The 21831-nt window shown below is 37.8% G+C and overlaps 1 long non-coding RNA gene across 1 annotated transcript in view; it reads left to right on the top strand.

The window, feature by feature from the left end:
• The window catches only part of LOC131384612 (uncharacterized), a 461813-nt gene that overhangs the window by 25291 nt on the left and 414691 nt on the right, over positions 1–21831 (top strand). Inside the window, exon 2 of the long non-coding RNA XR_009215632.1 lies at positions 17018–17112. This is a non-coding gene — a long non-coding RNA (uncharacterized LOC131384612). The remainder of the gene's footprint in view (positions 1–17017; positions 17113–21831) is intronic.

Raw genomic sequence — 21831 nt, forward strand, 5'->3', positions numbered from 1 at the left:
TTGCTTGAACCTGGGAGGCAAATGTTGTGGTGAGCTGAGATCATGCCACTGCACTCCAGCCTGGGCAATAAGAGTGAAACTCAATCTAAAAAAAAAAAAGGAGAAGAAGAAGAAAAGAAAAAGAAATCAGTTCTCAGGATTTTTTAGCCTCTCCAACCCCGATGAAGGTGAACACATGCTGAGAGAGGACACTTTTTATGCTTTCCATTGCCTCGGCCACCACCCCTATCTGTTGGCTCTTAAGTGTCATCTGCGAAACTATAGCCTGAAATATACCACCAAACAAAAATACATCACTGCAATAAGAAACATCTGAGAAAGCCACTGCATGAATCTGTCTGCAGCCAAGGAACCTGTATGGAGCCTCAGCACCTTGAAAACACTCAAAAATAAAGCCAAATAATTATATGCAACATACATCACAGTTATGCCATCAAGAGTAAAAAGAATAAAAAATAAAGAAGTACCACTAAAATTAAAAAAAAATGAAAACAAACAAAAAAAGTCTCTGAATCATCAGCTCCCTGAGATGAGAAGGAACTGGCACAAGAACTGAATGTCAGAGCTTCTCATCACCTCAAAATAATACCACTAGCTCCCAAGCAATGAATCTAAATCAGAATAAAATGTCTGGAATGACAGATATAGAACTCAGAATATGGATGACAAGGAAACTCAACAAGATTCAAGAGAAAGTTGAAATTCAACTCAAAGAAGCCAGAAAAATTATCCAAGACTTGAAAGGCAACATAACTATATTAAGCTATATTAAGATGGAGCCAAACAGAACTTCTAGAATTGAAAATTTTCCTACAAGAACTTCAAAATTCATTTGGAAGCCTTAACAACAGACAAGACCAAGCAGAAGAAGGAATTTCAGAGCTCCAAGTTTGGTCCTTTAACCCAGTCAGACAAAAGTTAAAAAAAAAAAAAAAAAATTAAAAAACAAACAGAGCCTTTGAGAAATATTGGTTAATGTAAAGTGACAACATTTACTACTTATTGGCTTTCCTGAGAAAGAAGATAAAGTAAGCAACTTTGAAAACATATTTGAGTATATAATTCAGGAAAATTTCCACATTCTTGCTAGCGAGGTCAACATGCAGACATAAGAAATCCATAGAACTCCTGCAAGATAATATACAAAATGACCATCCCTAAGTCACATAGTCGTTAGAGTATCGAAGGTTGATATAAAGAAAAAAAAACTTAAAGGCAGGTAGAGAAAATGGTCATATTACCTATAAAAGGAAATTCATCAGGCTAATAGTCTCAGCAGAATTATCAGCAAAATCTTATAAGCCAGAAGGAACTGGGTCCCCTTTTTAGCAGTATTAAAGAAAAGAAATGCCAGCCAAGAATTTTTATATCTTCCACACTAAGTTACATAAACAAAGGACAAGGAGAGTCATTCCCAGACAAGCATTTGCTAAAGGAATTCATCACCATCAGGCCAGCCCTATAGCTATGCTTAAGGATGTTCTAAACATGGAAACAACATAACAATATCTACTACCACAAAAGCGCACACAAGCACATAACTACAGATCCTATAAAGCAACTACACAATCAAGACTACAAAGCAACTAATTAACACTACAACAGGAAAAAATCTCTCATATCAATATTAATCTTAAATGTAAATTATGAAAATGCTCCACTTAAAGGCAGCAAGTGGCAAATTGCATGAAAAACAAGAAGCATCCCTCTGCTGTCTTTAAGAAAACCATATTTATGTAATGACACTCATAGGCTCAAAGTAATGAGAAAGAGAAAGATCTATCACACAAATGAAAAAGAGCAGTGTCACTATTCTTGTATCAGATAAAACAGGCTTAAATGAACAACAGTAAAAAAAGACAGAAGGGAATTTCATAATAATAAAACGTTTAATTCAACAATAGGCTTAACTATTCTAAATATGCTTGCAACCAACAATGGAGCAACCAAATTTATAAAACAACTATTTGTAGATCTAAAAAAGACTTATACATACACACAATAATAGTGACATCTTCAACACCCCACTGACAGCATTAGATAGCTCATTGAGGAAGAAACTAACAAAGAAATTTGGGACTTAAATTGGAACTTGACCAGTTGGACTTAATTGATTTCTACAGAATAGTTTATCCAACAATCACAGAATATACATTTTTGTTCATCGCACATAGAACATACTCTTAAGATTTACCACATGCTTGACCATAAATTCAGTATCAAACAAAATGAAAAAAATTAGAATCATACCAAGAATTTTCTTGGACCAAAATGGAATAAAAATAGAAATCTCTCAAAACCACCCAAGTACATGGAAACTAAACAACTGACTCTTGAATGACTTGAGTAAACAACAAAATTAAGGAAGAAATCACAAATTTATCTAAAATGAATGGAAATAGAGGCACAACATATCAAAACCTCTGGGATGTGGCAGAAACAGTGTTAATGGGCAAGTTTATAGCTCTAAATGCCTACATCAAGTAGATCTTAAGATCTCAAATTAACAAACTAATCTCACACCTGAAGAAACTAGAAAAACAAGAACAAACTAAATCCAAAGCTAGCAGAATAAAATAAATAACTAAAATCAGAGCATAACTCCATGAAATTGAAACCCAAAAAACCATAAAAAGAATCAATAAAACAAAAAGTTGACTTTTTCAAAGGATAAATAAGATTGATAGACCACAAGCTAGCTTACCAAAGGAAAAAAAGAGAAAATCAAAATAAGCTCATAGAAATGACAAAGATGACATTGCAACCAATACCACAGAAATAGATAAGATCCTCAGAGATTATATTAATATCTCTATGCACACATACTAGAAAATCTAGAGGAAATGGATAAATTTTTGTAAACCCACAACTTTCCAAGATTGAAAGAGGATGAAAAAAAGAATCCCGAACAGACCAATATCAAGTAATAAAATTGAATCAATAATATAATCCTTACCAATCCAAAGAATGCTCTGGATGAGATGAATTTACAGCCAAATTTTACCAGACATACAAAGAAGAGCTGGTGCCAATTCTACCAAAACTATTCCAACAAATCAAGGAGAAGGAACTCTTTCCTAACTCATTCTATCATACCAGTATCATCCTGACACCAAACCTGATGAAGACTCAAAAAAAAAAAAAAAAAAAAGAAAGTTATAGCTACCGGCAGCTATCACTGATTAAAATAGATGAAAATATGCTCAGCAAAATATTAGCAAACCAATTCCAACAGTACATCAAAAGTTAATTCACCACAACCAACGGGGCTTCATTCCTGGAATGCAAAGGTGGTTCAACGTACACAAATCAATAAATGTGATTTACTAAATAAATAGGATTAAAAGCAAAAACTATATATTATGTTAATAGTTGCAGAGAAAGCATTTGATGAAATCCAGTATCCCTTCATGGTAAAAATCCTCTACAAACTAGGCATTGAAGGAAAATACTTCAAACTAATGAGTCATCTATGACAAAACCATAGCTAACATCATACTCAATGGGCAAAAGTAAGAAGCATTATCCCTAAAACTGGAACAAAACAAGGATGCCCATTCTCACCACTCCTATTCAATGTATGACTGGAAGTCTTAGCCAGATAAATTAGACAAGAAAAAGGAATAAATAGCTTCCAAATAGAAGAGGAACTCAAATTATCTGCCTTCACTGACAATATGATTATATACCTAGAAAACTGTAAGACTGCTGCCAAAAGACTCCTAGGTCTAATAAATGACTTCAGCAAAACCTTAGGCTACAAAATCAGTGTACAAAAATCAGTAGCATTCTTATACACCAATAATGTCCAAGCTGAGAACCAAATCAAAAACACAATCCCATTTATGATAGCCACACACACACAAATACCTAGGGATACATCTAACCAAGGAAGTGAAAGATATATACAAGGAGAACTACAAAGCGCTGCTGAAAGAAAACATATGTGACACAAACAAATGGAAAAGTACATCATGCTCATGGATTAGAAGAAACAAAATTGTTATAATGGCCATACTGACCAAAGCAGTCTACAGATGAAATGCTATTCCTTTTAAGTTACCAATGCAATTTTTCACAGTATTACAAAAGACAGTCCTAAAATTAATGTGGAACACAATGGGAGCCCAAATATCCAAAGCAATACAAAGCCAAAGTGATACAGCCAGAGACATCATATTAACTGACTTCAAACTAAACTACCAGACCATAGTAACCAAAAGACTATGGTGCTGGTATAAAAGAAGCACATAGACAAATGGAACCACAATCCCAAAATATGTGTGAGAAAATATTGCTGAACAAATAAAGATAATTTAAGGACGTTGACCCTAGAATTTCTCTTTGAGAAGAGAAATTGTAGACTTATTGTCTTAGATACAGGAAAAGTAAATTGTCAACAAAAACGTGTTACTGGAAAGTTTCTTTGAGCATGGAAACCAAATTTTTAGTCATAAATTTAAAGGGAGGCAAGTCAGCATATTTGCTTATTTTTGAAAATTAGGTGGAATTTTGGATGTAATCATAATTGGAGTTTTGCCAAGTGGGTAACACAGAGGGAGAGTGAGTTAGGTGTTTTGATTTTATTAAAGAAGAAATTGTGGTGATGGACCTAGAAGTACAAGCTGCATACAGAGTATATGGCAGGCCTGTGGACGGTGGTAGACACAAAAGTGGTAGAGTCAATGGATTGTATGATCCAGTTAAATTAAGGCCTTGTTGATCTGTGTACACAGTAAATGAGTTGAAATGTTAGGAGGTGGTAGTAAGGGAGTCTGTTTTAAATCAAGGTTTTGGATGCCATATACATATAATATCTAGGTAAGAAATATGAGATGAGGTGGGCAAATGGGATGAAGAAAAATATTTTAAGTGAGGATGTGAAAGATCTTGAATTTAAAGTGGTATGGACATTGGAACTAGGAGACCTTGAAGGCTACATAATAAGCAACAATTATTAGCAATAAAGAGACGTATGATGACCCAGGTGTTAAAACTTAAATGAAAGCTTTATATTGATCACAAAATTTCAAAATAGCTTGGGGTATAGCCAGATGACATGAGTTTCAAAAAATTTAGGATTATAGGAAGTAATGAGAAATATCTGAAACCATCAATTAGGAGCAAGTAGAACACTCCTCTACCTCCAGACACAGGCCTGTGGTAGGGATGTGGTGTGGGAGAAATAAGTAACCACCCTTAGGAGAGCTATAGAAGAAATGACTCTCAGAAAGTTGAATTATGAGAAAGAATGTGTGGAGAGGAAGTTTAAGGTGTAGGAGAGATCTGTCTGTTAAACCATATGTTTTAAAGGGCATGGTGGACGAATTTGAAGAATTAAGGAAGAGTCTGAGATGAGGAGATTGAGAACAGGGAAGAATTGAGATAAAAATATGTAAAACAAAGTTACCTTACTTGTCTTTTAATTAAAAATGAATAATTGATTCTCAGTATAGCCTCCTGAAGCTTGATTATGGTGGTGATTATGGCATCAGAGTTGGCTCAAGTGATAGTTCTGTAGAAGACTCAGAGCTCTGTTGGCCTCACTTACATGTCACTGAGTGTGATGACAAAGCTGAGAAGTGGCTGAATACATCACAGCACATGCAGCTAGATGGCTTCACATTACCCCAGAACCTCTGAAACTTTGTAGGCTGTCTTTTAAATACAGATTTGGGCTGATATTTCCTGTTGCATACTAGTATTTTCTGCATTTAGCTGCTAATGATTGTCTTAATATGTGTATTAGCCAGGGTCCTCTAGAGGGACAGAACTAATAGGATATATGTGTATATCTATTAGCGTTCTCTAGAGGGATAGGACTAATAGGATATATATATGTGTGTGTGTGTGTGTATAAAACAGGATATATATATATATATATATATATATAACAGGATATACACACACACACACACACACACACACACACACACACATATATATATATATAAAGCTGTGTTAACTCACACCATCAAGAGGTCCCGCAATAGGCCATCTATAAGCTGAGGAGCAAGGAGAGCCACTCTGAGTCCCCCAGCTGAAAAGCATGGAGTCCAGATGTTCCAGGGCAGGAAGCATGTAGCACAGGAGAAAGATGTAGGCCGGGAGGCTAGGCCGGTCTAGTCTTTTCACGTTTTTCTGTCTGCTTTATATTGTAGCCATACTGGCATCTGATTAGCTGGTACCCACTCAGATTAAGGGTGGGTCTGCCTTTCTCAGCCCACTCACTCAAATATTAATCTGCTTTGGCAACACCCTCACAGACACACCCAGGATCAAGCTGACACTCAGTATTAATCACCACAAGTCCCCCGCTTGTCAACTTGAACCCATACACATCTTCTGAGATCATACACAATATTCAAATAAAGACAATAATAGGGTTATAATTACACATAATATAATGCAACTATCCCTTGTACAACCAGAAACACACCAATCCCAAATACAAATACTATCACGTAAACAGTACTTAAATGCTGATATGAAGTCAATAAATCTTATGTCACATGATAAAGGAAAAAGGAAATAAAATATTTTCTTAGTACAAGTGTATACATGCACAAACATGTTTTTAACAAAAGAAGGAGGAAATACTCATGATAATTACAGTCCTTGTTTCTGCAGCTGGTCATGTGACCACAGCTAGTATTGATGACTACCTCCTTCTACTACCCATTCTGTATTCCCTTTGCCTTCAGCAAGCAACTCAGCAGGTCATAACTGTTTTCCTGGTGGAATGACCCAAACCCTCATTCCTGAAGGATCTGGACCATTTGTAATCCTGCCTGGACTGGGCTATTGCAGTTTCCCATTAACTTTACAGAGGGCATGATAATACTAAGAGATGCTCTAATGGATCTCCTGTATTCCATGCATACTCTTCCTCACCTCCCTTGTGGAGTAGTAGACTGATTTCATCTTGATAGTCCAGGTCAGCCGCCCCAGCCAATGCTGTAACTTCCTTCTTAGCCTGTTGAATTAGAGACAGGAGGAGCCCAAAGTGTCCAGGGATGGCAATCTTAACTTCCAGTTTAATGGAATCATTGTTCTATCTTCTGGTGGCAGCGTTCCTGTCTCTGGAACTAAGACCTCTAGGCCAGTGGAATGTAAAGTCGCAGGAACAGGAAGCAAAAGTTTTGCTAGTGGATCAGTAGGGGTGATGGTGAGTGGTGCCACTTCCACTTCCACCCCTTGATTCCTGGACCTGTGAATCCTGGCTGTAGGAGAAACAATACCATATATTGGATGCTGATTCAGAGCATACACAGCCTTCTAAGGAACTTTGTCCCAGCCCTGCAAAATATTGTCCCCTAGTTGGCACTGTAACTGTGACTTCAAAAGGCCATTCCACTGTTCTGTCAATCCAGCTGCCTCAGGATGATGGAGAACATGGTAAGACCAGTAAATTTCATAATCATGAGCCCACTGCCACACTTCTTTAGACATCATGTGAGTGCCTTGGTCAGAGGCAATGCTGTGTGGAATACCATGATTGTGGATAAGGCATCCTGTGAGTCCATTGATGGTAGTCTTGGCAAAAGTGTTGTGTGAAGGACAGGCAAACCCATATCCAGAGTAAGTGTCTATTCCAGTGAGGACAAACCTCTGTCCTTTCCATGATGGTAGAGGTCCAATATCTGCCACCAGCTGGTTGATCACCCTGAGGAATGGTGCCATATCGAGGGCTAAGTGTTGGTCTCTGCTGCTGGCAAATTGGGCTTTCAGCAGTGGCTATAGCCAGGTCAGCATTGGTGAGTGGAAGTCCATGTTGCTGAGCCCATGCATAACCTCCATCCCTGCCACCATGGCCACTTTGTTCATGGGCCCATTGGGCAATGAAAGGGGTAGCTGGGGAAAGAGGCTGAGTGGTGTCCACAGAACAAGTCATCCTATCCACTTGATTATTAAAATCCTTCTCTGTTGAGGTCACTTGTTGGTGAGCACTGACATGGGATACAAATATCTTCACAGGTTTTGACCACTCACAGAGGTCTGTCCACATACCTCTTCCCCAAATTTCTTTTTTCTCTCTCTTTTTTTTTTTTTTTTTGAGATGGAGTCTTGCTCTGTCGCCCAGGCTGGAGTGCAGTGGTGTGATCTTGGCTCACTGCAAGCTCCGCCTCCCGGGTTGATACCATTCTCCTCCCTCAGCCTCCCGAGTAGCTGGGACTCCAGGCACCCGCCACCATGCCTGGCTAATTTTTTGTATTTTTAGTAGAGACGGTGTTTCAAGTGTTAGCCAAGATGGTCTCAATCTCCTGACCTCGTCTGTGTCTGCCCGCCTCGGCCTCCCAAAGTGCTGGGATTACAGGCGTGAGCCACCGTGCCCAGCCCCAGATTTCTTTGTCACCAATTTTCCTATCATGCTTCTGCCAAGATCCTGAACATCTAGCCAAACCATTGGCTACAGCCCGTGAATCAGTATATAACCACACATCTGGCCATTTCTCCTTCCATGCAAAGTGCACAACCAGGTGCACTGCTCGAACCTCTGGCCACTGGGAAGATTTCCCTTCACCACTGTCCTTCATGGATGTCCTGGAAAGGGGCTGTAGTGCTGCAGCTGTCCACTTTCAGGTGGTGCCTGCATATCGTGTAGAACCATCTGTGAACCAGGCCCTAGTATTCTCTTCCTCTGTCAATTGATCATAGGGAACTCCCCATGAGGCCATCAGTGCAGGCTGGGGGAGAGAAGGCAGAGTGGCATTCCATGGGCATTTGAGCCACTTCCTCATATAACTTGCTTGTGCTTTCAGAACCTGCTCAAGCCCAATCACGTATATACTACTTACATTTGATGATGGAATGCTGCTGTGCATGACCCACTTTATGTCTAGATGGGTCAGAAAGCACCCAGTTCATAATAGGCAGTTCAGGTTGCATGGTGACTTGATGACCCATGGTCAAATGTTCAGTTTCTAGCAAAGCCCAGTAACAGGCCAAGAGCTGTCTCTCAAAAGGAGAGCAGTTATCTGCAGAAGATGGCAGAGCCTTGCTCCAAAATCCTAGAGACCTCTGCTGTGATTCACCTATGGGGGCCTGCCAAAGGCTCCAAACAGCATCCCCATCTCCACTGACACCTCAAGCACCATTGGATCTGCTGGGTCAGATGGCCCAAGTGGCAGAGCAGCTTGCACAGCAGCCTGGACCTATTGCATAACCTACTTCTGTTCTGGACCCCACTCAAAACTGTCAGTCCTTTGGGTCACTCACTAAATGGGCCAGAGTAACACACCCAAATGAGGAATGTGTTGCCTCCAAAATCCAAATAGGCTCACTAGGCATTGTGCCTCTTTCTTGGTTGTAGAAGGGGACAAATGCAGCAACTTATCCGTTTCCCATTAACCTTACAAGGAATATCTCAACAGACCCCACACCACTGGACCCCTAGAAATTTTACTGACCCCTGAATTTTAGTCAGATTTATTTCCCATCCTCTGGTGCATAAATGTCTCTCCAGTAAGTCCAGTGTACTTGCTACTTCTTGCTCCCTGGATCCAATCAGCATAATGTCATCAATGCAATAGACCAGTGTGATATCTTGCGGAAGTGACAAGCAATCAAGATCTCTCCGAATAAGATTATGACACAAAGCCGGAGAGTTGATATACCCCTGAGATAGAATGGTAAAGGTATATTGCTGGCCTTGCCAGCTGAAGGCAAATTGTTTTGGGTGGGCCTTATGGACAGGAATGGAGGAAAAGGCATTTGCCAAGTCAGTGGCTGCATACCAGGTACCAGGTGATGTGTTAATGTGTTCAAGTAGTGAAGCCACATCTGGTACAGCAGCTGAAGTTGGAGTCACCACTTGGTTAAGCTCACAATAATCCACGGTCATTCTCCAAGATTCATGTGTCTTCTGCACAGGCCAAATGGGAAAGTTGAATTGGGATGTGGTGGGAATCACCAGCCCTGCATCTTTCAAGTCCTTAATTGTAGCACTAATCTCCACAATCCCTCCAGGAATGCAAAATTGTTTTTTATTTATGATTTTTTTAGGTAGAGGTAGCTCTAATGGCTTCCATTTGGCCTTTCCCACTACCAACCCTCACCCTACCAGTCAGGGAACCAGTGTGGGGGTTCTGCCAGCTGCTAAGTATGTCTGTGCCAATTATGAATTCTGACACTGGGGAAATGACTACAGGATGAGTCTGGGGACCCACTAGAACCACTGTAAGTCAGACCTGAGCTAAAACTCCATTAATTACCTGACCTCCATAAGCCCCTACTTTAACTGGAGGACCACAATGATGTTTTGGGTCCCCTGAAATTGAAATCAGCTCACAACCAGTGTCCAGTAGTCACAGAAATGTCTGATCATTTCCCTTTCCCCAGTGCACAGTTACCTGGTAAAATGCCAGAGGTCTCCTTGAGGAAGGATAGGAGAATGATTAACAGCATAAATTGTCGGTAGTGTAGTGGGGTTCTTCCTCAAGGGCACCTGGCCTCCCATTCATTCAAGGGGTTCTGGGTCTGTAAACTGGCTCAAGTCTGGAAATTGGTTGAGGGGCCATGATTCTCTTTTTTTGTAATTCAACTTATTCTTTTATCCATTCAACCTAGAAGTTTTCTGCTTATATAAATTAGGTAGGAATGAAGTAGGCTTCCTGTCAATTTCACTTCTAGGAACACCGTGATTAACTAGCCAATGCCAGAGCTCTACATCAGTCAGACTATTCTATTGCACTTTGCCTCTGCTGTCCATTATGGTAGCTATGCCCACCTTGCATTTGAAAGGTTGAGGTTCCTTGCCTTGGAAGGTTGAGTGCTGCCACTTGGCCCTTGCCATCTGGGGATCCAATTATTCCCATTGTATTTAAATTTTGTGGTTGAGTGACTGCAGTTCCCACTGTTAGATCTGACATACAGAGAAGAGCAATTACAGGGCTCTTCAAAGATACAGGTGCTCCCCTTACAAATCTGTTTTGCAAGGCATTGATCAAGGGTGTATCTTCTGGACTGTCCCAGCTGGGATGAGTAGGTCTAAAGTGACTAAACCACTCCACTACCCCAATCTCTCTAAGCCTTTGGATCCCCTCCTCTACATTAAACCAAGGTAGATCAGGCATTTTGAGCTTGTGCACAGTGGGCCATCTTTTCATCCACATTTCAGCTAAGCAAGCAAATAAACTATTAGAACTTTTTTTAACACCCCAAACTGCAACATTAAATGCAGAGTCCCTGCTTAGTGGGCCCAAATCAATAAATTTGGCCTGATCCAACTCTATGTTCCTTCCACCATTATCCCACAGCCTTAATATCCATTCCCATGTCTGTTCTCCAGATGTCAGCTTACATAAATTAGAAAACACAAAGCAGTTATTTTCTAGTGTAGCACGGCTCCTCATGGGTCACATCTGAACCTCACCTCTAGGGACCCACCAGGACTTTAGTCAAGTTATAGGTCTAGAAGCAAACAGGGGTGTTGGGGGTGGCTCCTGAGGAGAATCAACATTATCTTGCCTGGCAACTGCCTCATAGTCACACCCAGGATCAATACTTTCCACCCTTCAATCCAATCAAGTTGACATTCAGTATTAACCATCACATATTGTGATGTGTGTATATGCCCCCATAATATGCCCTATTTGTAAAGTGGCATTTCCTTCCCATTACATTCTATATGAACTTACTATTTGTTACAGTAACTGCTGGAGTGCTTACAAATTTTAAAAATATATGTTTTATACCTATGTGTAAATAATGATAGCATGTATATAAACACAGATGACAAATACATCAATGCAAATAAATGTACTAAATTGCTGTTATTTCATTAAAATAATGTAAAATATATGCAATAGATAAAATCATATAAATGTATGGTATGCAATAATAAGAGCTAACATTTCTTGTCTCATGTTATATGATAGATGCAATCCTAAAACTGTTACATATATTCTCTTACCTAGTATTCATAGATGACACTATAAAGTAAGTACTATTATTAACCACATTTTCTAAATGAGCACATTGAAGCACAAAGAGATTAAAGAATTTGCACGTGGACCGCTCACATATTTTGGACAGAGACCATGATTTAAACTCTGACTCCAGACCCAACACTTTTAATTATTATGCTATTCTGTTTCTCAATCAGTGCACAGCATAGAGTTTTATACTCAAATTATTACATCAAGGAACAATAATTTAATGAAGCAAAACATGATTTACTTTGACACAAGAGCATATATTGAGATATGAGAAAAAGTATTAACTTATATTTTGTTAAAGTTTAAATATTTGCCACCAATTTATTATTTCACTCACTATTGCATGCCTATGTTCGTGATAATGTTAAACTATGAGAGGGATTGGTTAAGAGTAAACAAAATATGTTATTTAACTAATAGATAATATATTCTATGAACACAAATGTGTGTGTGTGTGTATGTCTGTGTGTGTGTATGCATGCTAGTTGAAAGAATTCGAGTTCCATGTTACTTGAAAGAATTGAAGCACTAGGAAAGTCGGTGATTACTTCAGGCTAAAGGAGTAATGAGTGAGAATTAACTACAAGAAGAGTTGAGCTGAGCTATGAAGTATATAATATGGGAATTTCAAGTAGAAGTACCAGTGATCATACAGCAAAAGAAAAAATTGTGTATTTACACAATGGCAACTAGCTTGATTTAGTTGGAGAGCTGTTGTTTACAAAAAAGAAGTAATGGTCAGTAGGATGGAATAATAAATAGAAAAAACATTATTGAAGGCATGGATTAGATGATAATTTTTTCAAGTTTATTTAAGATACAGTGAAAGATCTGAAAATGTTCTATCAAAAAATGCTGTGATGATAACAGCTATATTTTGGAAAGATTAATCTGGAAGATGTTAATAAAATAAGTCAACACAAGAATTTCTCAATTGTAAAATCACTATGGGGACTTTTATAATAAATGAGGGAAAAAGGAGGCTCTTTTTAGACTTTTCCATAATTTAAACAGTAAAGTTTGGTAGCTTTAATTTTATAACTACATGACCTTAGAGAGAAATTACTAATCTCCTATTTCAAACCCTTAAAACTTCTGATAGCAAATAAAGAAAAAAAAGCCTAAACTAACATTAAATTTTTTACTAAATAATAAAATGTTCTTAGAATATATTCATCAGTTTCCCTTTTTCCTCATAGTTGTTTCTCTGTGAGTGGGTGTGTGAGTACTCCATGGGTGTTATGATATGCGATGAATCCCACTTTCTCTTTGTGTTCTGGAAGAGGCAGTGAATAACGATGAGCAACTCAATATACTCCTTTGCTTTCATCACTTCAGCCTTATATTGGATGAAATAACTGTTTAAAAAATAAAACATACTATGACTAAAGACCATGTTCTGCAATAGCAGCTGAAGATCTCTCCTGCCAAAATCCATTGCACAAGAACAGCGTTTGACAAACCTACATTTATCCACCATCTTTTAAATTTTTGTATTGAAACCTCCACTTTCATCAAATAAATAACTAACATACAAGAAACTATATGTATTATATATAATTATTGTATGTAATAAATTGTTTTATTTATACTTTATTATATACAATAATTACATATAATTTTATATATAATTTATGATAGTATAAAGTATTATAATTATATATAATTTTAAAGTGGCAAGTAGGGCAATATATATGAGAGTTAAAGATTCATACCATCAATTACTTTATATACTTGGTTCAATTCTGTTATATTTTAGGTAACTAAACATCTGGAAGTTTCTGAGCTCAAGAAAAAAATTATTTCCAAAATCCTTCAAAGTTAAGAATTAATAATGGCGGCCGGGCGCGGTGGCTCACGCTTGTAATCCCAGCACTTTGGGAGGCCGAGGCGGGCGGATCACGAGGTCAGGAGATCGAGACCACAGTGAAACCCCGTCTCTACTAAAAATACAAAAAATTAGCCGGGCGTGGTGGCGGGCGCCTGTAGTCCCAGCTACTCGGAGAGGCTGAGGCAGGAGAATGGCGTGAACCTGGGAGGTGGAGCTTGCAGTGAGCCGAGACTGCGCCACTGCACTCCAGCCTGGGCGACAGAGCGAGACTCCGTCTCAAAAAAAAAAAAAAAAAGAATTAATAATGGCTTAAGTGCAAGTATAGTTACCTTTTCTGAAGGAAGTTAAACCCACTGTAGGTGAGTAGTACTGAATATTTTTTTCTTTTATTAGTGAGAAAGCTTTTATGTTTGGTCCCATTATTATGCACAAACGTTTCCAGATTATTGCAGGTCCAGTTATTTTTGTAAGGAAAATTGGCCGTAGGAAACTTTACCTTTAAAATAGTCCTGACAAATAAAAATGAATTTGCATTTTAATATTCCATTATTATATAAGCATAGAATGTAACAAAAAAACTTGAAGAATTAGCAGAACTTAGGACTGATAACTCTACATACTCACCTACTTTTATGTTCTCAGTTTGAGATGGAAAAACATAAACAAAGTGAAAAGCGTGACATTCATTGTGCCGTATTATTTCTGTGATTAAACATGTAATTTGGAAGTAAGAACACATTGTAAATATGGCTAAACAAAACATTCCTCCTTTATGTAGAGGGGGTAATTAGGCATGTGTGGCTGACAATTCCAGGAGCCCGAAAGTGGGGTTTTCTTCCCAGTAATCTAAACTTGTCAAATATATTTTTAAATGAAATGTTTCTCAGCTTTCTTTGTTTTGGAATTCAGGAATTTGTCAGCATATATTAAGTCCAAATATCTAAATGTGCTGAAAATGATGTGTGCAGTATCTAAAAATATTTGTTTTTAAGGCAAGCAACATACATATTTAAAATAAATCAGTTATTCATTCTTTTTCCTTGTCTATTTCTAGATATGAAAGCTGAATTAGTCTCCTCTTTAAGCAACAACCTTCAGCTGAAGCTAGGATTTCTCTACAAATGTCAGGACTTTATTTGATTCAGAGAAATTGGGTAGTCTTTAATGAAATTTAGGAATTTTGTCTATTTGCTGAACTGTTTTACAATATTTCATAAGAGTAATCATAGACTGTTTTTTTGGCCTGCCAAGACATTTGACACTGCTGATATTTTGAAAATGCATAATACACCTTAGTTATCTGAAAACAAGATTTTCTACAACCTCAGCTAGCCAACGAAGTCCCAATGTTTATGAAGATTCTCCAGCCATCCAACCCTCAAAACCTGTGCCTTATTCTAGAAGGGATCATTGGCTCTTACATTGAATTGATTGACTCTATTGTAATAATATTAATAAACTTGTTTTGAAATATTCTCTTCTACAGCAGATTATATAAAATAAGTTAGAAAAATTGACAGAAAGGTACATTTAGTACTAAAGATCTCTTAGGCACAGGAGACGAAATGAACAACAACTTTATCAAAGGTACCAAAAAGCAATGATACAGAAATTGTATTTAGTGACAGAAAACAGCTTGTATACTTTCATCACCTTGGACAGTATCACTATATAATATTCAGCTCAGTCACTCATGTTTCTTAGAAACATGAATCATTTTTTAAAAGCTAAATTAGGTTCCATATATTATTTTTAAAGGGGCATGGCAGTGCATCAACTATTAGATTGATATCTCTCAGGGGGAAAATAATTATTCTTTCTTTTAAGCTTCACAGCTTAAATGTATCTTTAGAAAATTATTCCACAGGTAAAAATTCATTCCCCAAAAATGGAAAGGTGAAGTGGTGTTAGTGGATATAATATGCCAGTTATTGAAAACTGAAATTGGAATGACTTATCACTAATCATTCTAAAAACAATCTTTTTTTTTTTTTTTTTTTTACATTGTAGAAACTGTTTTAGTTTACATTATTTTGTTTCCATAGAAGCAGGAGGTAGAGAAATTCTAGGCAGAAAGGGGCGTGTCCCTGGCAAAACCCCACCTTTGAGCCAAAAAGCCTGAAACCCATGGTCCAAAGTGAGAATTTCTATCCCTGCTTGCCCACTTACTTCCAGTTGGTTCTTTCTGAATAATGTATTTTTACCAATCAAATGTTGCCTTTTCCAAAACTACCTACAGCCTGCCCCACTCCCCATCCTCTGCCTATAAAGACCCCAGACTCGGTTGGTAGAGGAAGAGAAGTGGTAGAAGAAGAAAAGTCAAGTAGTGAGGCAACCTAACTTCAGAGGGATGGCTGGATGGCTTAACATTGGAGAAGAGCCAGCTGGAGATGCCCAGACTTCAGGGAAGATTTTCTGCCTGTTCCGTCCCTTCTCCAGCTCTCCTTTCCACTGAGAGCCATCTCCATCACTAAATAAAATTCTCCACCTCCAACGTTCTTCAAGTGTCTTTGCAACCTCTTTCTTCTTGGAGGCTGGACAAGAGCTCAGGACCCACTGAGTGTTGGTACCAAAAAAAGGCTTTCAAAGTGGTCCTTTGCTCTCACTGGTGGAGGGCAGCCACCCTATGTTATGAGGCAAGGGGCCGTTGAGCTGATAACACACTGCTGTCCATGAAAGGCAGAGCTAAGAGAACATTGTAACATGCCCTTTGGGGTCACAGGTACTTCCACTTGGGATGGGGCCCCACACAGAGCCTGCTCCTGCCAGAGCCCAAAGCAGCACTCGTTCAACCACATCTGGTCGGGCTGTGGGGCCTGCATTGGAGCCTGTTCCTGCAGATGCCCAGAAGGGCTGGCCGAAACCCACACTCACTCGCTGAATTGCTCCCTGTGCTACAAGAGGTTGAGCATGGTGGGCCAAGTAAATGGGGAACTCACGTCACAAGTGCAACAAAGCGGTCAAGAAAAACTCCTGAATCAATTTCACAGCCACAACTTTGTGAATTGTATATTCAGAGAAAACTAAGGATTAATGAGATTGAAATGGTTTGGATTTGTGTCCCCACCCAAATGTCATGTCAAATTGTGATCTCCAACATTGAAGGAGGGGCTTGGTGGGAGGTTATCAAGCCATGGGGATGGACTTCCTCCTTGCTGTTTGTCTGATAGTGAGTGAAATCTCATGAGATCTGGTTGTTTAAAAGTGTGTAACCCCTCCCTTTTTCTGTCTCTTTCTCTTTTTCCAGCCATGTAAGATGTGCCTGCCTCCCCCTCGCCTTCTGGCATGGCTGTGAGTTTTCTGAAGCCTGCCAGCCATGTGTCCTGTAAAGCCTGTGGAACTGTGAGTTAATTAAACCTCTTTTCTTTATAAATTACTGAGTCGCAGGTAGTTATTTATAGCAATGTGAGAATGGGCTAATACAGAAAATTGGTACTGGGAGTGGGGCATTACTAAAAAGATACCTGAAAATATGGAAGTGACTTCAGAACTGGTTAATGGGCAGAGGTTGGAATAGTGTAGAGGGCTCAGAAAAAGACAGAAAGATGAGGGAAAGTTTGGAATTTCCTAGAGAGTTGTTAAACTGTTGTGATGAAAATGCTGATAGTGATATGGACAATGGATTCCAGGCTTAGGATGTTTCAGATGGAGATGACAAACTTATTGAGAACTGGAGCTAAGGTCACTTTTGTTATGCATGAGCAAAGAGATGATCTGAAAGCGGAGCTTATATCTAATAGGGAAGCAGAGCATAAAAGTTTGGAAAATTTGCAGCCCAGCCATGTGGTAGAAAAGAAAAACCCATTTTCTGGGGAGCAAAGTAGTTTAGATAGTTTTCTATGGCAGTGCGAGAATGGACTAATACAGAGATTAAGTGAACCGTCCCAAGTCACAGAGCTGATAAATGGCAGAATGTGGCCATACACGTAAATGTCATCAAAGCAGTTTTTTTTTTTTCTGTTTTCTTTAAGACCTTCCATTTCCACTTTTATTTAGATATTATACATATCAGTATAAATATGTCACATTATAGGCTAGATAGAATCAACAGATAAGTGAAACTCACATCTTATTACAGTATATCATTTTATTCCTTTGAATTCCAAGATGAAATTGAAAGTATCTTACCATGGCAAAACCAGTCGGCATTATCCTGAGTTTCCAACTCTTGCTAAAGAAGCCTAGCTGTAATTTATAAGACACAGAACTCCTGCTAAGGTTGTACATGCAGGAAGGGCTTTTGAAAGTTTTTAGGATTTTAAAAAACGTTGCTCATTCTCCTTTTCTCAAATGGCTTTGTGCCATTGTATATTTCCACCAAGACGGCAGAGGCAGACAAAACAAGAAAATAGGTAAGAGTCTTCCAGAATCAGGTTCCACAGATGGAAATCCAGCCTTTCCACTTCCTTAGATGTGTGACTTTTAGCAAGTTATTTATTGCTAAGTGCCTCCTATTTTCTTCTGCAAATGATAATATTAATATTATTTACCTCACAGCTTGCTGTGAAGATTAATTAGTGGAAACTCATTTATATAGGTTAAAAGCTGTATGTAAAATGCACATTTCGAGCATTACAACAACTCTAAGATGTAGGTGTCTCTATCTTTGTTTTGGAGATGAGGGAGGTGATTGAGTCGTAGAATGTTAACTAACTTGTCCAGTATCAAACTGATGTGTGTGTCAGTACAGGAAATAAAACACAAGCATGATTATAAAGCCTCTATTTTAACCAGTTTGATAATATATTAACCTAGAACTAGGTGGTGTGTGAAATGTCATATTCCCTAAAGTGGTACATTTTTAATGAGTTCAGTAAATGTAAAATTATGTGACTTTGCTTTTCTTAAAACTAGACACTCCACTGATTTCTTAAAAAATATTTCTAAAGGATACCTTAGAATTCAAGGCTAGGTCATTTACCAAAGATAACACTTTACTGACAAAAGTTGCCCTTACCAAATAATATTAGTTACCATTTATTGAGCAACTACTATATTTTAGCCTCTTTCTTACATTATATTCAGATCTCATAAAAACAATGTAACATGGAGACCTATATGTGCAGATGAGCACACTGAGGCTTTTAAAATCTGGGGACATTCACTTAAAGATATCCAAGTATAAAGCTGTAGACCTGTGAAATGAAACCAAGTTGGCTTAGCTCCCAAGTCTACAACTTTTCTACTCTGCAAAAGTGGCACTTACTATAATCTCCCCTGATGGCAAAACATTATATTTACTATGTAAGCACCTACCTAAAGATAATATCTTTTATTCATATGAGATAATATACCTGACATGCTTCCACATTCTTTTTGCTTTATTGTGAACTCAAGAATATTTATGTTAATTCCTCAATTTAAGTTGTCATCCATCCAGCTGCCCATTCAACCATTCATCCCTCCATATATGCAACCCTATTCACTCTTTATTTCATATACCCATTGAACTAATAGGTAGTGAATATTTCCTCTGTGCTAGAACTCTGCTTGGTGTTGAGAAAGAAGTGCTATTTTATTTGTGTGTGTGTGTGTATATATATAAAACAAGTCTAATTTATAAGGGGAAAATAACACTTTCTTGAGAAGTCATGATTAGCTAGAAGCCTAAAATGAGTTAGCTACTCAAAGGTGAGAGGTGGTTGTATTTAAAGTCTTATTCTTCCAAGTTTTCTTGGACCATCCAATCTTCTCTGAAGAGCACATCAGTGTGCTCTATTTTTTTCTCTCTGGTACTCAACTAGTCACTTATTTCCATTAAGGATGGGCAATGATAAAGGGGTTTGGGGAATGTTTAAATCATTTGAGAAAGCCATATTGACTTCTTGTCCTATTGCTTGTGGTAATAAACATGCAAATCATGGCCTAAAGGTAAAAGCAAACAAACAAACAACAAGCAAAAAATACTTTGTACTCTGTCATAAATAAAAATCCGCAGAATTACATTAGTCTTCAAAATTAATGGAATCTTGGGCATTTTCAATACACTACTCATTCCATAATTATTTTATCTATTAACTCAGTTGACATCTGAAGAAATGAAACAAGCTTTGTATATATGATAACCATGTGAGAGAGTTGCAGTCATTACAAAATAGACGGATTAACCCTAAACTCAGTAAATTAGCAATTTTGTATATATGTGTATATATACACATTTAAATACCTGTTGTGTGTTTTGCATGTGGTGTTTTAAAAAATCCGATTAGCTAGTTTTTCTCAAATCTGGACTCTCTTGAACATATTTTGAGGGAGTAATTCTGTTCTCTTCTGAGTTCTTTTGTTTCTGAGTCTTTTACACATGAAATGTTGCAAACATACGTCCTGCCATATAATTTATTCACTTTTTTATTATTTAAAGAGCTATCCATCGAGCTCCTATCATCATCTGTTAGAAATTCATTAGACTCTTAGATACATAAGGAAACAAATTAGCATCCCATGCCTCATCAAATTTGTATTACAAGTAGCAAAGACAAACAATAAACCAGCAACTACATGTTCAGTGTGTCAGGTGGGGCTAAGGAGATAATTAAGGTTAGGCAAAGAATGTGTACCTCGTGTAAATTATATGGTTAGAAAAAACTTTTCTAATTGAACTGGTACTTGAAAACAGACATACAGATATCTGGCAAAAGCCTTTAAGGCAGATGAAGAGCAAGTGCAAAGGCTCTGAGACAGGAACTTGCTTAGTATATTCAGGATTGTGTTCATTTTGACTGGAACAAGACGGGAGATAAAGTGGCAGATACTGAGGCTGGAAGAAAGATAGATATACTGAGGATACATGCCTAATCGTTCAGGGCATTGCAAGCTGTTTTAAGAACTTTGAGGTTTTTTATTTTTATAGATTTAGGGGGTACAAGTGCAGTTTTGTTCCATGGGTATATTGCATAGTAATAAAGTCTGGGCTTTTCTTACACTGATCACCAGAATATTATACTTTGTACCCAACAGGTAATTTTTTAGCCCTAAACTCCCTCCCGCCCTCTGAGCTGTGGAGTCTCCAGTGTCTGTTATTCCACTTTGTATGTCATCATGTACCCATTGTTTAGCTCCCACTTATGAATGAGAACGTGAGGTATTTGACATTGAGTTGCGTTACTTGGATAATGGCCTCCAGTTCCATTCATATTGCTGCAAAATACATGATTTTCTTTTTTTTATGGTTTACTAGTATTCCTGTATATATTTGTAAAAGATGACTGGATAAAGAAAATGTGGTATATAAGTAATATACACACACACCATATTTTCTTTATCCAATCTTCTGTTAATGGACACAGGTTGATTCCATGACTTTGCTATTGTGAATAGTGCTACAATAAACATACAAGTGCAGATTTATTTTTAACACAATGATGTCTTTCCCCTGGGTGGATACCCATTAGTGGCATTGCTGGATTGAATGCTAGTTTTATTTTTATTTCTTTGAGAAATATCCATACAGTTTCCCATGGAGTTTATAACTGATTTCCATTTCCACCAGCAGTGTGTAAGCACCCCTTTCTCCACAATCTAACCAACATCTGTTGATTTTTTACTTTCTGAAAATAGGCATTCAGACTGGTGTAAGATGACACATCATTGTGGTTGCAATTTACATCTCTTTGATTAAGATTAGAGAAATGCTAGTGGTGTTGAGCATTTTTTCATATGTTTGTTGACTGCTTTTATGCCTTCTTTTGAAAAATGTGTGTTCATGTACTTCGCTCATTTTTAAATTTTTTTTCTTCTTGAGTTGTTTGAGTTCTTTGAAGATTCCGAATAAGAGGCATTTGTCAGCTGCATAGTTTTCAAATATTTTCTTCCATTCTGTAGGTTGTCTGTTTACTCTGTTGATTATATATTTTGCTGTGTGAAAGATTTTCAGTTAAATTAAGTCCCATTTGTTTATTTTTCATTTTGTTGCATTTGCTTTTGAGATCCAGTCATAAGTATTTTGCCCAAGCCAGTGTACAAAAGAGTTTTTCACTAGGTTTCCTTCTACGACTTTTTTTTTTTTTAATAGTGTGAGGTCTTACATTTAAGTCTTCTTAAATTAATCGAGTTAATTTTGGT

This window comes from Hylobates moloch, unplaced genomic scaffold (assembly GCF_009828535.3).
Source record: "Hylobates moloch isolate HMO894 unplaced genomic scaffold, HMol_V3 SCAFFOLD_11, whole genome shotgun sequence".
In the NCBI taxonomy this organism is placed as follows: domain Eukaryota; kingdom Metazoa; phylum Chordata; class Mammalia; order Primates; family Hylobatidae; genus Hylobates; species Hylobates moloch.